Below are 15,294 nucleotides of genomic sequence, written 5' to 3' on the forward strand. Positions count from 1 at the left end.
AGATGTTGACAACAAGGTCTTGTTCATTGCTTTTGGCATACCAGGTCATCAGACCTCACACCTAGCGATTTTTTCTGTGGGGTACATAAAAGACAGAGCCTTTGTCCCACATATGGCAGTGACCCTTCAGGAGCTGAGTAAACGATTTGTTGAAGCTGTGGATTCAGTAAATAGGAACCTGTTGATTCGTGTATGGGATGGAATGGAATGGACTGCCTTTCTATCCTCCTCGAGCAACGCATTGTACACACGTTGAGTGTATATTTAGTGTCTGTGCGAATATAAAACTTTGAACCTTCCTGTATCCAGTGACATGGGCAATGCGTCTCTTTCTTTCATAGTTTCTCTGTAATGAACAACTGAAATCTGTTCTTTCTTTTCGAATCACCCTCTATATTTCCGTAACAGCTAAACAGTTATGCATGTGATGTCTGAAAGCAGGCCTCTAGAATTCAAATATAAATTACACGTCGAAATCCTTGTAGCACAGGCCCCCGCGCTACAGGCCACAGCCATTGCGGAGCTCGCCTCACAAGGCGCAGTGTGCAAGACGTGAGCGCCGTCAGCAGCTGAGAGGCTCGACTACGCACACAAAAACCGCCTCCGGTTTCAAGGATCGCGCACACAAGCCGGCGAAAGAACGGAAAATGTAGCGAAACATGAGATGATGTTTCGCCATAGCAGTATGCATGTCTTCCCAGGTCGATGAAAGAAAATAGTGATCCACAGTTGTTAGGCAACCAGAAGCAACAAATGTACGTTAACGCAAAAAAGTTGTTGAAAGTGTGGCTCTTTGGTGAGAAGAGACAGCAAATTCAGCAGAATATTTGTTTCTGTTTTCAGTTATTCTACATTATGTCTATCATACGGAAGTATTTTACAGGATTTTAAACGACTAGTGTAACGGGAGATGAAGTACAGATTGTCTCTGAAAGGAATTAAACGTGATCATTATCAGCCTGAGGCATCCACGAAAACATCCACTGTTCACAAAAAGAAAACGATATTGCAGTAGGTTTTTGTCAAATCGAACATTCGATAAATTTTCCGATTTTTATTTCATTGCATCCAATTTAATACAAAGATACAGTTTAATGACTTGGCTTTGGCTGTCACCGTTAAGAGAAGAATATTTCACGGGAACAGGCATGTTTAACAGTGTCGAGCACTGGAATTCTTTTTTTCTTCTTTTTTGTTTACTGCAGAAATGACTGAGATGAGCTGTATTTTAAGGAAGGACACCGATGGAGGGATTTCTTTCTCCATCTTAATGTAGCCCATCACTAAGTGATGAAATGTGATGCAGCCTAAACGTAGGACGTGGAACGATTTTTATGTATTCTAGTTTTCTTTAAATTTGGTACCAGACATCGAGAGCTCATATGAACATCTAGAGTTTATGCCGGATTTGTACACTTGATTGCACAAGTGTTCTTCAACATAGGGGTTCAGAACGACAAAGTGCAGAGAACTGTACCTGCAGCTCTATTGAGCGTTAACCAAGATGGGTGGATGCCATGTACCTCCTTCACGTCTCTGCTTATCCATTTCGTAGATGTACTGCAAATATAAGCAGACAAACTATATTGGGCAAGGCGTATGAACCGTCATTCTTCTCACGATCTATCCGTGAATGGAGCGGGAGGAATCCTTAACACTCAGTACATTATAGATTACTCCCTGTCACGCACCTCACCGTGGATAACTGTACATGTAGATGCAGATTATGAACGTTGCTGTCGACGTTAGAAAGCACATGTAGAACACACCCTCCCTCAGCGAGTACTGTATTGTCTAAGATAGTGATAACTCATACTACGCACGACAATTATTGCAAGGAAGTTACATTTCCACAACTATTTATGCTTAGGAGAGATTTATATGCAAGAAATTAAGGATACAAGTTACGTCTCTGTCACCTGTCAACGTCGTCTTGGCGATTTATATTTTCTTTATTATGCCGAGACACTTTCTTGTTAATGCCTGATTTTGTCTGAAAACAAAACAGCGTCGCTTATCCATAAAAGAAAAGTATCGAAATTTAAAATTAGAAATTTATAAACTGCAAGTATAATGACGGCACGGAGAAATACAGTGCTGGAAGTTAATACCTATGTTTTTCTTCTTTTTTTAAGAAAAGAAAACGAGCATTACCAATAAAATACCTGTAATGTTTTCTAAGCTCATAGCTACAAAGTAATATCCAGTATTCAGTTTGTCACAAAAGCATTTCAGCTTAACAAGGTACCCTAACTTTTAGTGTTAGTAGATCTGAAACGCCAAGCTTCCTCACTTTACAGACACTGCTCCGAAGCAAACTGTCTTTAGCACAAAGCGTATTCCCGCCATAAAATGTATACTGTAATAAGATCCTCATTCGTTCTTTTCACTGCGAGAAGTACTGTAGTATAATCACTACTTTATATTGCGATTTCTCAGCTTTTTTCGGTGTCATTGATTACTGTAATAGTGTCCCTTCAGGTGTTCAGCCGAGTTGTTGGTTCCATTTTAAGCACAAAATTTCGACGACCGGCCCTGCCGTCTTCTGCAGATGCTACGAGCTGTATTATACATACTCGCTGCCTGGACTACAAGCAGGCTACAGTCTACATGAAATGTATTCGCAGTTTCGAATACGAGCAACCATCAGCTCTGTGTAAGGGAATGACGATAATGAAAATTTGTGCCGTATCAGGACTCGAACCCACATTTCGTACTCTATGCGAGCGGTCACTTTCATCGCTTTTCCTACCCCTGCATGACTCATGGCTAGACCAAAACTTCAATATGTCGTCGTTCCTGCGTCACAACTAGTACTCGAAAACACATTACGTAATAGTCGATGTCTGATTTCGAAGGATAGGTACGATGTTGCAGCACTGCCTGTGTTGTTACGAGAAGAACCATGCGGGTGCTCCTTCGGCCTGGCACAAATCTGCACTGTTGTCATTCCCTTACACAGCTGATGTTCGTATTCGCAACTGCGAATACATTTCACGTATTTCATAACAGCTGTAGTCGCCGCAGCGCCTCTTCCTACTGACATGCATGCACGTCCCAAGGAACATTGCATCGTTCTTCCTAACAACACAGTCACTGTGATATCGTTTTGTCCGTCGATAGCAAGCGCGACTTTCAATTAGAATGTCCTCCCCTGTCCGAGAACTATATAATATGTGTACGAGTACAGGTTGCGGTGCAGAAACAACGACATATGCAAATTTGAGTATGTACATGAGTCGTACACAGATAGCCAAAGAATAATACGGGAAATGGGCGTTCGAGTCGCGGTCCGGCACAAATTTTCACTGTCGTCATTCCCTTATACAGCTGATGGTTGTTCGTATTCGCAACTGCAAATACATTTCATGTATTTCATGACGGCTGTAGTTATCGCAGCGCCTGTTCCTTCGGATATGCATGCATGTCCTGAAGGAACATTCCGTCGCTCTTAACTACATATGCACTGCAATATCGTATAGATTGAAGTATTGTCGGCATAGCGCCGCTTCTTTTTGCCGACTTCGAATCCTAGCACCGGCTGAAACGCAAATTCTCTGTGTTTTTTTAATTTTTTTTTTTACTTGTAGAAGTAGTTTATCTTGTAGCGAAATTGTAGTAGATAGTTCCTTTGAGTTATTATGAATAGAGGTCATTCGTGGCCACAGGAATAAAACGATGAGTGGATCATTTTATCAGCCTCCCAACTCAGATGACAGAATTGTTGAAAAGTTCAAAGAAAACTTGAGTCTAATTTTAAACACTTACCCGACTCATAGTTCCCGGTGACTTCAGTTTCCATTCGATATGTTGGCGAAAATACATGTTTCAATCCGGAGGTACGCATAAAACATCGTCCGAAATTGCGCTAAATGCATCCTCTGAAAATTATTTCGAGCAGTTAATTCATGAGCCCACTCGAATAGTAAACGGTTGTGAAAACACACTTGACCTCTTAGCAACAAATGATCCCGAACTAATAACGAGCATCAAAACGAAAAAGGGTGTTACTGTACACAGGGTTGTCGTAGCGAGACTGAATACCGTTATTGTCAAATCCTCCAAAATTAAAAGAAAAATATACCTATTCAAAAGAGCAGTTAAAAATTCGCTTTACTCCTTCCTGAGAGACAATCTCCACTCCATCCAAATAACAATGTAAGTGTAGACCAGATGTGGTTTAAATTCAGAGAAACAGTATCGACTGCAGTTGAGAGATTTACGCCAAATAAATTAACAAACGAAGGAGCTGATCCCCCTCGGTACTCAAAACGGGTCAAAACATTGTTGCAGAAACAACGAAAAAAGCAAAATCCCCAGGATAAGCGATTATTTCAGAAACTCGAAATTTAGCGCGGACTTCAAACCGAGATGCTTATAATAGTTTCCACAGCGAAACATTGTCTCGAAGCTTGGCAGAAAATCCAAAGAGACTCTGATCGTATGTAAATTATGTAGCTGCAAGACTCAATCAATGCCTTCTCTGTGCGATGACCATGCGAATACTATCAATGACAGTGCTGCTACAACAGAGTTACTAAACACATTCTTCCGAATTTTTTTTACCAAAGAAGACGAAGTAAACATTCCAGAATTCGAATCATGAACAGCTGCCAACATGAGTAACTTAGAAGTATCCAGAATGCGATTTTCACTCTGCAGCGAAGTGTGCGCTGATACGAAACTTCCTGGCAGATTAAAACTGTGTGCCCGACCGAGACTCGAACTCGGGACCTTTGCCTTTCGCGGGCAAGTGCTCTAGTCCTGCAAGGTTCGCAGGAGAGCTTCTGTAAAGTTTGGAACGTAGGAAACGAGGTACTGGCAGAAGTAAAGCTGTGAGGACCGGGCGTGAGTCGTGCTTCGGTAGCTCAGTTGATAGAGCACTTGCCCGCGAAAGGAAAAGGTCCCGAGTTCGAGTCTCGGTCGGGCACACAGTTTTAATCAGCCAGGAAGTTTCAACTTAGAAGTAAATATCCTCTGAGTAATGAAGCAACATAAATCACTTAGCAAATGCAAGTCTTTCGGTCCAGACTGTTTGCCAATTAGGTTCCTTTTAGAGTATACTGATGCAATAGCTCCATACTGAACAATAACATACAACCACTCGCTCGACGGATGATCCGTACCCAAAGACTGGAAAGTAACACAGTCACACAAATATTCAAGAAAGGCAATAAGAGTAATGCACTCAATTACAGGCCCATATTATTAACGTAGATAAGCCGCAGTGATACGGATTCGTAATTTTCTGTAAAAGATGTCACAGTTCTTCGTAACTGACGGAAAGCCATCGAGGAAAACAGAAATGATTCATGGCATTCCCGAAGGTAGTGTTACAGGCCCTCTGGTGTTCCTTATCTACATAAACGATTTAGGATACAATCTGAGCAGCCGTCTTACGTTGTTTGCACATGATGCTGTCGTTTATCCTGTAGTAAAGCCATCATAGGATCAAAACAAATTGCAAAACGATTTAGAAGAGATATCTGCATGGTGCGAAACTTGACAATTGAACCTAAATAAGAGAAAAGTATAGGTCATCCACATGAGTGCTAAAAGGAATCCGTCAAACTTCGATTACAAAGTAAATAAAACAAATGAAAGACCGTAAATTCAGGTAGATACCTAGGAATTATAATTACGAACAACTTAAATTTGGAAAGAACGCATAGAAAATGTTGCGCGGAAGACGAACGAAAGACTGCGATTTATTGGCAGAACATTTAGACGATGTTACAGATCTACTAAAGGGACTGTCTACACTACGCTTGTCCGTTCTCTTTTGGAGTACTACTGCGCTGTGTGGGATCTTCACGAGATAGGATTCCCGGAGTACATCGAGAAAGCTCAAAGAAGGGCAGACGTTTTATATTATTGAGAAATAGGGGAGACAGTGTCACGGACATGATTCAGGATTTGGGGTGGATACCGTTGAAACAAGGGCGTTTTTCGTTGCGGCGGGATCTTCTGACGAAATTTCAATCAGCAACTTTCTCCTCCGAATGCGAAAATATTTTGTCGACACAGACTTACATTAGGAGAAACGACCATCATAATAAAATAAGCTTCCAAGGAAATGTATAGGTGTTCGTTTCTTTCCGCGCGCTGTTCGAGAGTGTAATAATAGAGAATTCTTGCGAAGGTGGTTCGATGAACCCTCTGCCAGGCACTTTTGTATGATTTGCGGAGTATCCATGTTGATGTAGGTGTAAATGTAGACATTTTTCAGCTCTGGTGCAGGACATGGCCGGTGAGATCGTAATACTCGTACATTCAGTGCTGGACCTCAGGCCCTGCTTAAATTGAAACTTCCGTCCCGGTTTATTAGATTTTCCGACGTCTTCATTTCGATAGACTCCTTAATTATGCTATCCCAGGAGTTTGGAGTCCGCATGTATTTCATCTATCGAAACAAAAATGTGGGAAAACCAAATAATGCGAGACGGAGGTTTCAACTTAAACAAGGCTTGGGCTCATGCTCTCAATTTACTAAAATTTCTCCTACCACCTCATCTATCAGAGATGGAAAATGCTGAGAGAACGTGCGGGTTCTGAAAAACAAATATACATCCCAGTGCATAGATGGAATTTCATGAAAGTTGTTAAACGAAACAAACTTTTCGCGATGGCAATACAAAGCCAAACTTAGAAAGTCGAGTCCTGCGAAAAATTAAGTACCAAGAAACCAATCAAATAAAATGTATCTAGCGTCAGTCTCCAATCGTTTTAAAAATATGTTTATCAAAGACCTGGCCGACGCACTTACAATCAAAACATGCATTTAGATTGTGGATACTCTGCTGTAGAATATATTTCGCTGGCTTGAGAGAAAGAACTCAGCGTCGTTTACAGTTTACGTTACTCCTGTTGATTCTGTAGTTGGATGATAAGCCCGACCGTCGTGTGTCAACTGAATGGAAGATAACCGTGTATTTGTAAAAGAGGCGTATCGATATCAAGGTACAAACAGTTTACATGCAACTGACCACAACAATAAAAGTAGAAATAAAATGTTAATAGTTCTTGGACATATGCACCGCATCATTCTTTCACAATTATTCTATTCGACGATTCGGACTTCTCACAGAGGCCTTCTTCTAGGAAGAAATGTCGGAACGGAACATTCTGCAAGAACGACGAATTATAGTGAATTCAGTCAATCTGAATTCCAGTACATGTTGTGATACGAACCGCAACTTCGTAGTCTCGACGTGACTCTCTACTGCTCACCTGACCAGTCAATGTACTTGAAAGCGTTACAGTACTGAAATGAATACCATCATCACAAGTCACTGTTCTCACTGCTGGGCGTCGTCACCCCATGAACGAAGCGACTCCACCCTAGGCGGTTAACAATCTCTTAGAGCTTCCTGACGAGGCAGACCAGAGATCTTCATTTGATTTATCCATCCGCTCGCTGCTCTCCCCGTCAGTCTTTTGCCCTCGATCTCTCCTTCGGTGATTATTTTTTTCTAAATTTTCTCCATCACTTCTCACAATATTCCCAAAGAACTGGAGAGTTTTTTATTTGACACGAGAAGAAAGTCGGCTGGAGTTACTGTGCTGCCAGTAATGGACACATTCGTTCTTCTTTCGATCCATTTTACACGCAGAATCCTGCGCCAGCAGCGCAGCTTGGCTTTATCGACACGCTGCTTGTCCCTGGATTTAAGTGTCCATTTTTCGCACTCGTGAAAGAAAACGAATATTTGTGCTGTTCGTTATCGTCCTGTTCTACCAAAACTTGATGAGCTTCTTCAAAGCCACCCGGCCGGTCGCGGTGGCCGAGGCGCTTCAGTCCGGACCCGCGCGACTGCTACAGTCGCAGGTTCGAATCCTGCCTCTGGCATGGATGTGTGTGATGTCCTTAGGTTAGTCAGGTTTAAGTCGTTCTAAGTTCTAGGGGACTGATGACCTCAGATGTTAAGTCCGTTAGTGCTCAGAGCCATTTGAACCATTTGAAAGCCACTCACGCTAGTGTGACCTGTCTTCTTATCCAGACTTCCCGTGTCACAGACGGTTGACCCAAAAGAGATCAATGAATACACGACCTCCAGCTCCTTTAATCGACCCGTGAGTTGGACCTGTGCTCCTCGATCAATTGTCGTGAATCTGGACTTCCTGAGATTGATGTCTAATCCATATGGTAAACCGTGCTCTACTTTTGTTAGGTGCTCAGCAATTTCATCTTCGCTACCGCCTAAAGACACGATGTGATCAGCATATCGGACGCTGTTAATGGACCTTCCATCAATTGAGACGCCTTTATTCAGTCATCAAGAGCTCTCCTAATGACATGTTAGGCATAGATGTTGTATAGTTGTATAACTGGGGTATAGGACAGAACGCTGTCTGACGCTTTTTGATAAATTGAAGAAAGCAGACGTGGTAGCACTTGTCTTCACAGCTGCGAGGTGATTACTGTATGGGCTTCTTCAAAAATGGTTCAAATGGCTCTGAGCACTATGGGACTTAACATCTGAGGTCATCAGTCCCCTAGACTTAGAACTACTTAAACCTAACTTACCTAAGGACATCACACACATCCATACCCGAGGCAGGATTCGAACCTGCGACCATAGCAGCAGCGTGGTTCCGGACTGAAGCGCCTAGAACCGCTCGGTCACAAGGGCCGGTGTATGGGCTTCTGATCAATGCCATCAAGTGTGGTAGGACACCAAACTTTGCAGACATCCGGCAGAACTTTTGCCAGACAACGCAGAGTATTTCCTACAGTAAGGAAGCAGGAGAAAACAGGAAAAGTATACAGTTTTTCGCAGTACTCTTTCCACCTCGTAAGAACATCTTCCTTGCCTCCGATAGGATTACCGAGCGAGGTAGCGCAGTGGTTAGCGCACTGGACTCGCATTCGGGAGGACGACGGTTCAGTCCCGTCTCCGGCCATCCTGAGTTTTCCGTGATTTCCCTAAATCCTTTCAGGCAAATGCCGGGATGATTCCTTTGAAAGGGCACGGCCGATTTCCTTCCCCATCCTTCCCTAACCCGAGCTTGCGCTCCGTCTCTAATGACCTCGTTGTCGACGGGACGTTAAACACTAATCTCCTCCTCCTCCTCCTCCTCCTCCTCCGATAGGATTGCCATTCTCATGAATATACCGGGTGATCAAGTCAGTATAAATTTGAAAACTTAATAAACCACGGAATAATGTAGATAGAGAGGTAAAAATTGGCACACATGCTTGGAATGACATGGGGTTTTATTAGAACAAAAAACAAAACAAAAAAAGTATTACTATACGCGTGAAAGCTTTCTTGAGCGCGTCGTTTGGCGATGATCGTGTGCTCAGCCGCCACTTTCGTCATGTTTGGCCTCCCAGGTCCCCAGACCTCAGTCCGTGCGATTATTGACTTTGGGGTTACCTGAAGTCGCAAATGTATCGTAATCGACCGACCGACATCTCTAGGGATGCTGAAAGAACCCATCCGACGCCAATGCCTCACCATAACTCCGGACATGCTTTACAGTGCTGCTCACATTATTCATCGACTACAGCTATTGTTGAGGGATGATGGTGGACATATTGAGCGTTTCCTGTAAAGAACATCATCTTTGCTTTGTCTTACTTTGTTATGCTACTTATTGCTAGTCTGATCAGATGAAGCGCCATCTGTCGGACATTTTTTGAACGTTTGTATTTTTTTGGTTCTAATAAAACCCCATGCCATTCCAAGCATGTGTGTCAATTTGTACCTCTCTATCTACATTATTCCGTGATTTATTCAGTTTTCAAATTTATACAGACTTTTTGATCACCATGTATATAAGAAAACAACTGAAGTATGGTATTACAACAGACTGTCGAACATCAGATGATTCGATCAAGGAAGGAATGAATACATCCTGCAACGAATTAACGAGAAAAATTGTCTAATAAAGGACGCACTGGAAAGAAAATATAGAGTGGATGTCACTACGAGATGAGTTTGTTGGTGGAATGTGTAGTGCAAGGCATGATGAAGGGAAGGAATCGGAGAGGCGAGCCTAGATATCCTCGATGATGTGGAATGCAGCAGTTATGCTAAAATGAAGAGAGTAGTTGTACAAAACTTGAAAGCTGTGTCAAAACAACCTTATAACTTTACGATTTATTTTAAAAAATAGCATATAAGAAAAAACCACTAATGTACCTGTGTTGGAACTATGACGGAAGGAGTGATCTTTTGGTAGTACCGGACGAAAAACGCCATGCTTAAAAAGGCGCTCATTGAAACTGAGGATCGACCAATTATTGGTATAAAAATTTGTAAATAAGTTAGAGAAACGGGAGTATATCACTGGATAAAATTACATTGCCTTGCTACGAGCATTTTTTCATAATGACTCAGTAAAAATGGAAATGTCGTGTGACTAGGGCGTCCCGTCGGGTAGACCATTTGCCGGGTGCAAGTCTTTCGATTTGACGACACTTCGGCGACTTGCGCGTTGATGGGGACGAAATGTTGATGATTAGGACAACAAAACACCCAGTCCCTGAGCGTAGAAAATCTCCGACCCATCCGGGAATCGAACCCGGGCCCTTAGGATTGACATTCTGTCGTACTGACCACTTTTCTTTTCTCTTTTTGTTCGTTGTTGATCGTTGTGTTTGGTCGTTGCGAACGTCACATGACATCCGTTCAAGTTCGTTTGTTGATCCTTCCACTCAGTTTTTTTTTATTATAGAGGCCAACCAGCTCTCTGACCGAACACGCTGAGCTAACGTGCCGGCGTGGATGAAATGATGATGAAGACAGCACAACACCCAGTCCCTGGGCTACCGGGGACGGACATAATGATTCATGAAAGCCATAGTAACAACTAATTTTTTGACTCATTAACATTGTTCGAAATTTGAAATTTACAGTAATTAACATCCACAGTGAAATCCAAAAATTAAAATAAACAGCTTCCAGAGTAATTAGAACTAGGACCATCTCGAACCCCTCAGATACATTACTTTCAGGAGTCAACAAGGAACCACAGATCTTTCAAACTAAACAGCTCAAAAAAAGTTTAGCACCGCCTGCACACCTACGGACATGTGTAGGCTTGAGTGGAAGGAGATAAGGCAATTGAAGAATAAACTTTATGAGTCAAAAATTGACTTTGCTATGAAATAAATGTAAAACCATGAACAAAGTAAAAGTAGTTCGTGCGCTAGTGCACATTTGTGGAATCAAAATATGTTGTGTATCATTCGATGCCGAAACGCTCCAACAAGTTCACTGTAACAATGTTGGATCCTGCTTTGGTTAGAGAATTTGATGCTCAAGACCGTCTCACTCTTCGACTTTGGCCCTCTGAGATTATCCACTGTGCAGGAGAGTTTCTGAGACTACCGGTTTCGACTGAAGTCAAGCATTCTTAATCGAGTTGATGTCAGCAGATACCGCAGACTATTCCATTTGGTTGATTCCTACCTCACGGATAAAGGCGTTCACGAGGTGGGTACATTGTGTTAGTGCATTATCGTCTTGAAAGTCCGACGCACTGCCGAGTAGTTGACTGTCGATCTTGAGTTGAAAGGTCTCTGTTGGATTCCTTTCATGTTAATTTCTTAAATCTGTTGTCATTTACGGCATAAATTCCTCTTCTAAATTTACTGTGGTGTTTCTGACTATCTGGGAGGAGACTGAGCAGTGGAACGTGTTACTTTTACACATAAACAAGAACGATCTGTCACACTACTACACTTTAAAACACAGTTTATATGTAATTCATGTCACACAGTCTCATACGGAACCTACATCCGCTTTCTTTTATGTACTGTATATGATAAGATACTGTCATCCCCCTTCCCTTCTGTGTGAGAGGATGAATGAGCAAATGTATTTGTAGTTGCATGCTGGATGGTAGCAGACAAGCCTGTCTGCTAGAGAACAGTAGGACCAACGTCAGAAAAGGTAGCTACGCTTTCTAAAAGCAGAGAGGTTTCTATGCTTAGTATGGTCCTGTCCATCCCTTGTCATGTTGGTATAGGAAGCTGCCCCTCTGGCCACTTCCGTTTGTATTTGCGAGCCACCCTCAGGAAGGGACCACGGCAGTCTGTCCGCGGCGAGCGTCTGAAGTGGTAAGATCTCCGGCTAAGCGCGTGTCTGCTAAGTCTGTAGGACAATGGATTCCTTAAGTTCAGCCTAACTGAAAATTTAATCACCTTTATTTCAGGTTTGGATCTAAAATATCTAATGTTCTCTTAAATTGCAACGCAGTGTATTTCGAGTGTGAAGTTCAGAATATCTTCCAGTAGTTGCTTTGTCACTACTTTGTGAGTGAAGTGGAACCACGTGTTGATCAGTAACTCTAACTAAGACCATCAATCTTAAATGCGAATGTGCGTGAGATTATAACGTCTCGTCTTGACAATATTTTTCAATATAGCAACTTTTCTTTATGTTCAACCCACGTGGGGTGTACTTTGTGAGACCAGTACCACGTGCTTATACAATTGTTTGACCCATCAGGTTAAAAGTAAGACGATAGTAACCAGTTCGAGGTTTTTGTTTTGTAAATTGCGTTTCGATGTAATTTATTTTAATTATCAAAATTATTGTGGAGTTAAGCTCTTTGTGTAAACCAAGTTGACCACGTGTAACATGTGGTGTAATCATCAAAGCAGCCCTCAGCTATTCTTTTCGGGAAGATTTCACAGAGAGTTAGTATGAATTTAGTATACCAGTGTGTGGTAATTTCATGACGGACAGGATTGCGCTATGAACGTAATTTCTTTGGGTGAAAATTGAATCGGTTGGTTGTGGTTAATTTCCTCTTGCATATGTTTCAACGTTCTTCGTGTTTTATTTTATGAATGCAGTGTTGTATGTGGTCTCGCAATCTTGGCTCCCTATTTGATGTGTTCTGTAAGATTACAAACTCACATTTTCACAATCCTAAATAAGGCACCAGTTTAGTTATGAATCAAGTTTAATATGCTGAAATTTCAATGATCAATGTTAAAATAAATTTCCAAATATAAGCTGATTTATTTATTTTTATTTAAATTCTCTTTTATGACTATTAAAAGATTATAATTAATGTTAGTCAGGTTGGGAATTTGGTAAGCTAGACTGGATACCCGGTGAAACAGTTGCGCAGTAATGCAAGGTTAACTTCCCCAGACAGCTCACAGCTTTTAACCCACTTTTATGGTCTTGAACATCAGCACCGCTTTCATAGCAAATTAAAGCAACAACATTACAGAGTGTATGTTTTAGTAGCCTGTCCCAGTACTGTACAGCCCTCAGATTAAACCTCAATAGTAATTAGAGTGGTCCAACATTCGCACATGATACCATACCAGTGGATGACAGACCCAGTCCCTCCCGAATCTTGAGATTCATATACAGGGTAAACATTAATAAAACCGACAAACTACAGGGACAGATTCTTGAATAGAAATAGAGGAAAAAAGGTCATATGAACATGTGTCCGGAAATGGACGGCATGTGCGTACAACGTCGAAAATCGTCGCGGAACACTTTACAGAGGTACATCGTATCCACGTCACAACAGATGTTTAGAGAGGCCTTCATCGTAGCGGTTGTCATGCAGGGTACACATAATCATACTTTGGCTTACACCATGTTTGGAGTCACTTGCCTGGAGCTAGTCCTAGGGTTTGTCTGAATATCATATACAACCCTGTCTCCAAATCTGATGTATGCACAATCCCCTGCCTCCCTGCACGTTTGTCTGTCTGAAAGGGCCCATGATCACTCAAACGCCCAAAAAGGGCTTGTATAGTCCTGTGATGTGCTTGTTGTCTGTGAGGGTACTTGTTTAGGAACATCCGTGCTGCTTCTCTACCGTTTCCATCTGCTTGGCCGCACACAAACACCATCTCGACTTGTTTCTAATCAGAATACCGGACCACGCCGTTGCTTACAGTATGTCAGCCGTGGTTGGTTCGTGTTATGCTTTGCATTAAACGTTGGTTGCTATTCTGTGATTAGTATCCCACAGTTATCATGATTATGCTGTTACACTCCCTCTCCGCGAGTAGCAGCAGCAGCATGTATCAATATTCGTACCCTTGTACTATCTTTGGCCTTGCTCTTATAGTTTCCGGCTGTGTCGTGTGTGGGAGTTGGTCGGTTGGTGCGTGGTCTGGCTGGGCCTGCTGGCGGCGTCCACACACGGTCTGAGTGTGAGGGGCTCTTCCCATTGCTACGAGGTCCGTGGCTCACCAATCACCGACACGGAAGTTCAGTCTTTACCTAATCCACCAGCCAGACCCAACTGTTCACATTGTGTCGTTTGAATTTCTTTGTGGACTGTTGGGACATTCCCACAAGCAACGACGTGTGTTTTCAAGTTGGCGAAATTCTAGCCACTCCCCTGTGGAGGTTAGTTTAACTTGATTATTTTTGAATTACAGTGCACCAGCGGGATCTTCTGCATTGTGACCTTTAACGTTCCGGTTACCTGCCCTGGCAGTTGACGTAAATTCAGGCAGTGTATTTTCCTCGTCGTGTTGTGGCTGTCCAGCACGGCGTGTAGTTTGACGGCTGAACGTGTAATTCGTTGTGGACGCCGATACATTCTGCGTCGTTCCATTGAACTCCCTGTTGTGTGCTGGTCGGGTGGAGTGGAAGTTATCCTGTCACTTGGTCCATTGACTGTCTGTCAGTTGGGTTGCTGTCAGATTGAGAATTGTTGGGCCGACTCCCTGTCTCACCTGAGCGAGCATTAGTGTCTGAGTTCCAGGCCGACCCTTGGAAACTTCTGAGCGCCGTTTGATGTACTGTATTTTGTTATTTGTCCTTCTTGTTTGTTGATGTATGGCTCCTAGCCGATTTTAAATTAAAGTTGTTTTGCACTTAAGGCGTGAGATTGTTTGGGCCTTCAGCCTAATTTAGAGAAATGTTTTAAGATAAGGTCTTCAGTCTTTTAAAATTGAAATTCTTGTTTTTGAGTCTTAAGTGATTGGCCTTCAGCCGGTTTTAAATAAAAGTTGTTTTGTCCTTAAGGTGTGAGACCGAATCGCGCATTTAGCCGGGAATTAAGTTCTAAAATTAATGTTTGGCTTGCTCTATTTTTAATGTTTTCTTGACAGTTGTAATGTTTGTCAAATGAATAAAGTAGTATGTTCGAGTGCAACTGACAGCCACTCATTTTGGTCCCTTTCCACAAATTAAACTATCCATCCTGTCCTGCGGGAATAACAGGGGATCTCAATACGCTTCGTCAATCACACAGCCTGCAACATACAAGGAACAACGACACGTGGTAAGAGGAACATTTATTCGTCAGCGCCATCTACTGTGGCAATGATGCATTTCAGGACACGTCTTCATA

At 42.3% G+C, this 15,294-nt stretch overlaps 1 protein-coding gene across 1 annotated transcript in view; it reads right to left on the reverse strand.

Annotated features, from left to right (window-relative positions):
* LOC126263032 (farnesyl pyrophosphate synthase-like) overlaps positions 1-15,294 on the reverse strand; it is a 258,758-nt gene that overhangs the window by 42,769 nt on the left and 200,695 nt on the right. The window lies entirely within an intron of this gene.

This window comes from Schistocerca nitens, chromosome 6, assembly GCF_023898315.1.
Source record: "Schistocerca nitens isolate TAMUIC-IGC-003100 chromosome 6, iqSchNite1.1, whole genome shotgun sequence".
Lineage (NCBI taxonomy): Eukaryota > Metazoa > Arthropoda > Insecta > Orthoptera > Acrididae > Schistocerca > Schistocerca nitens.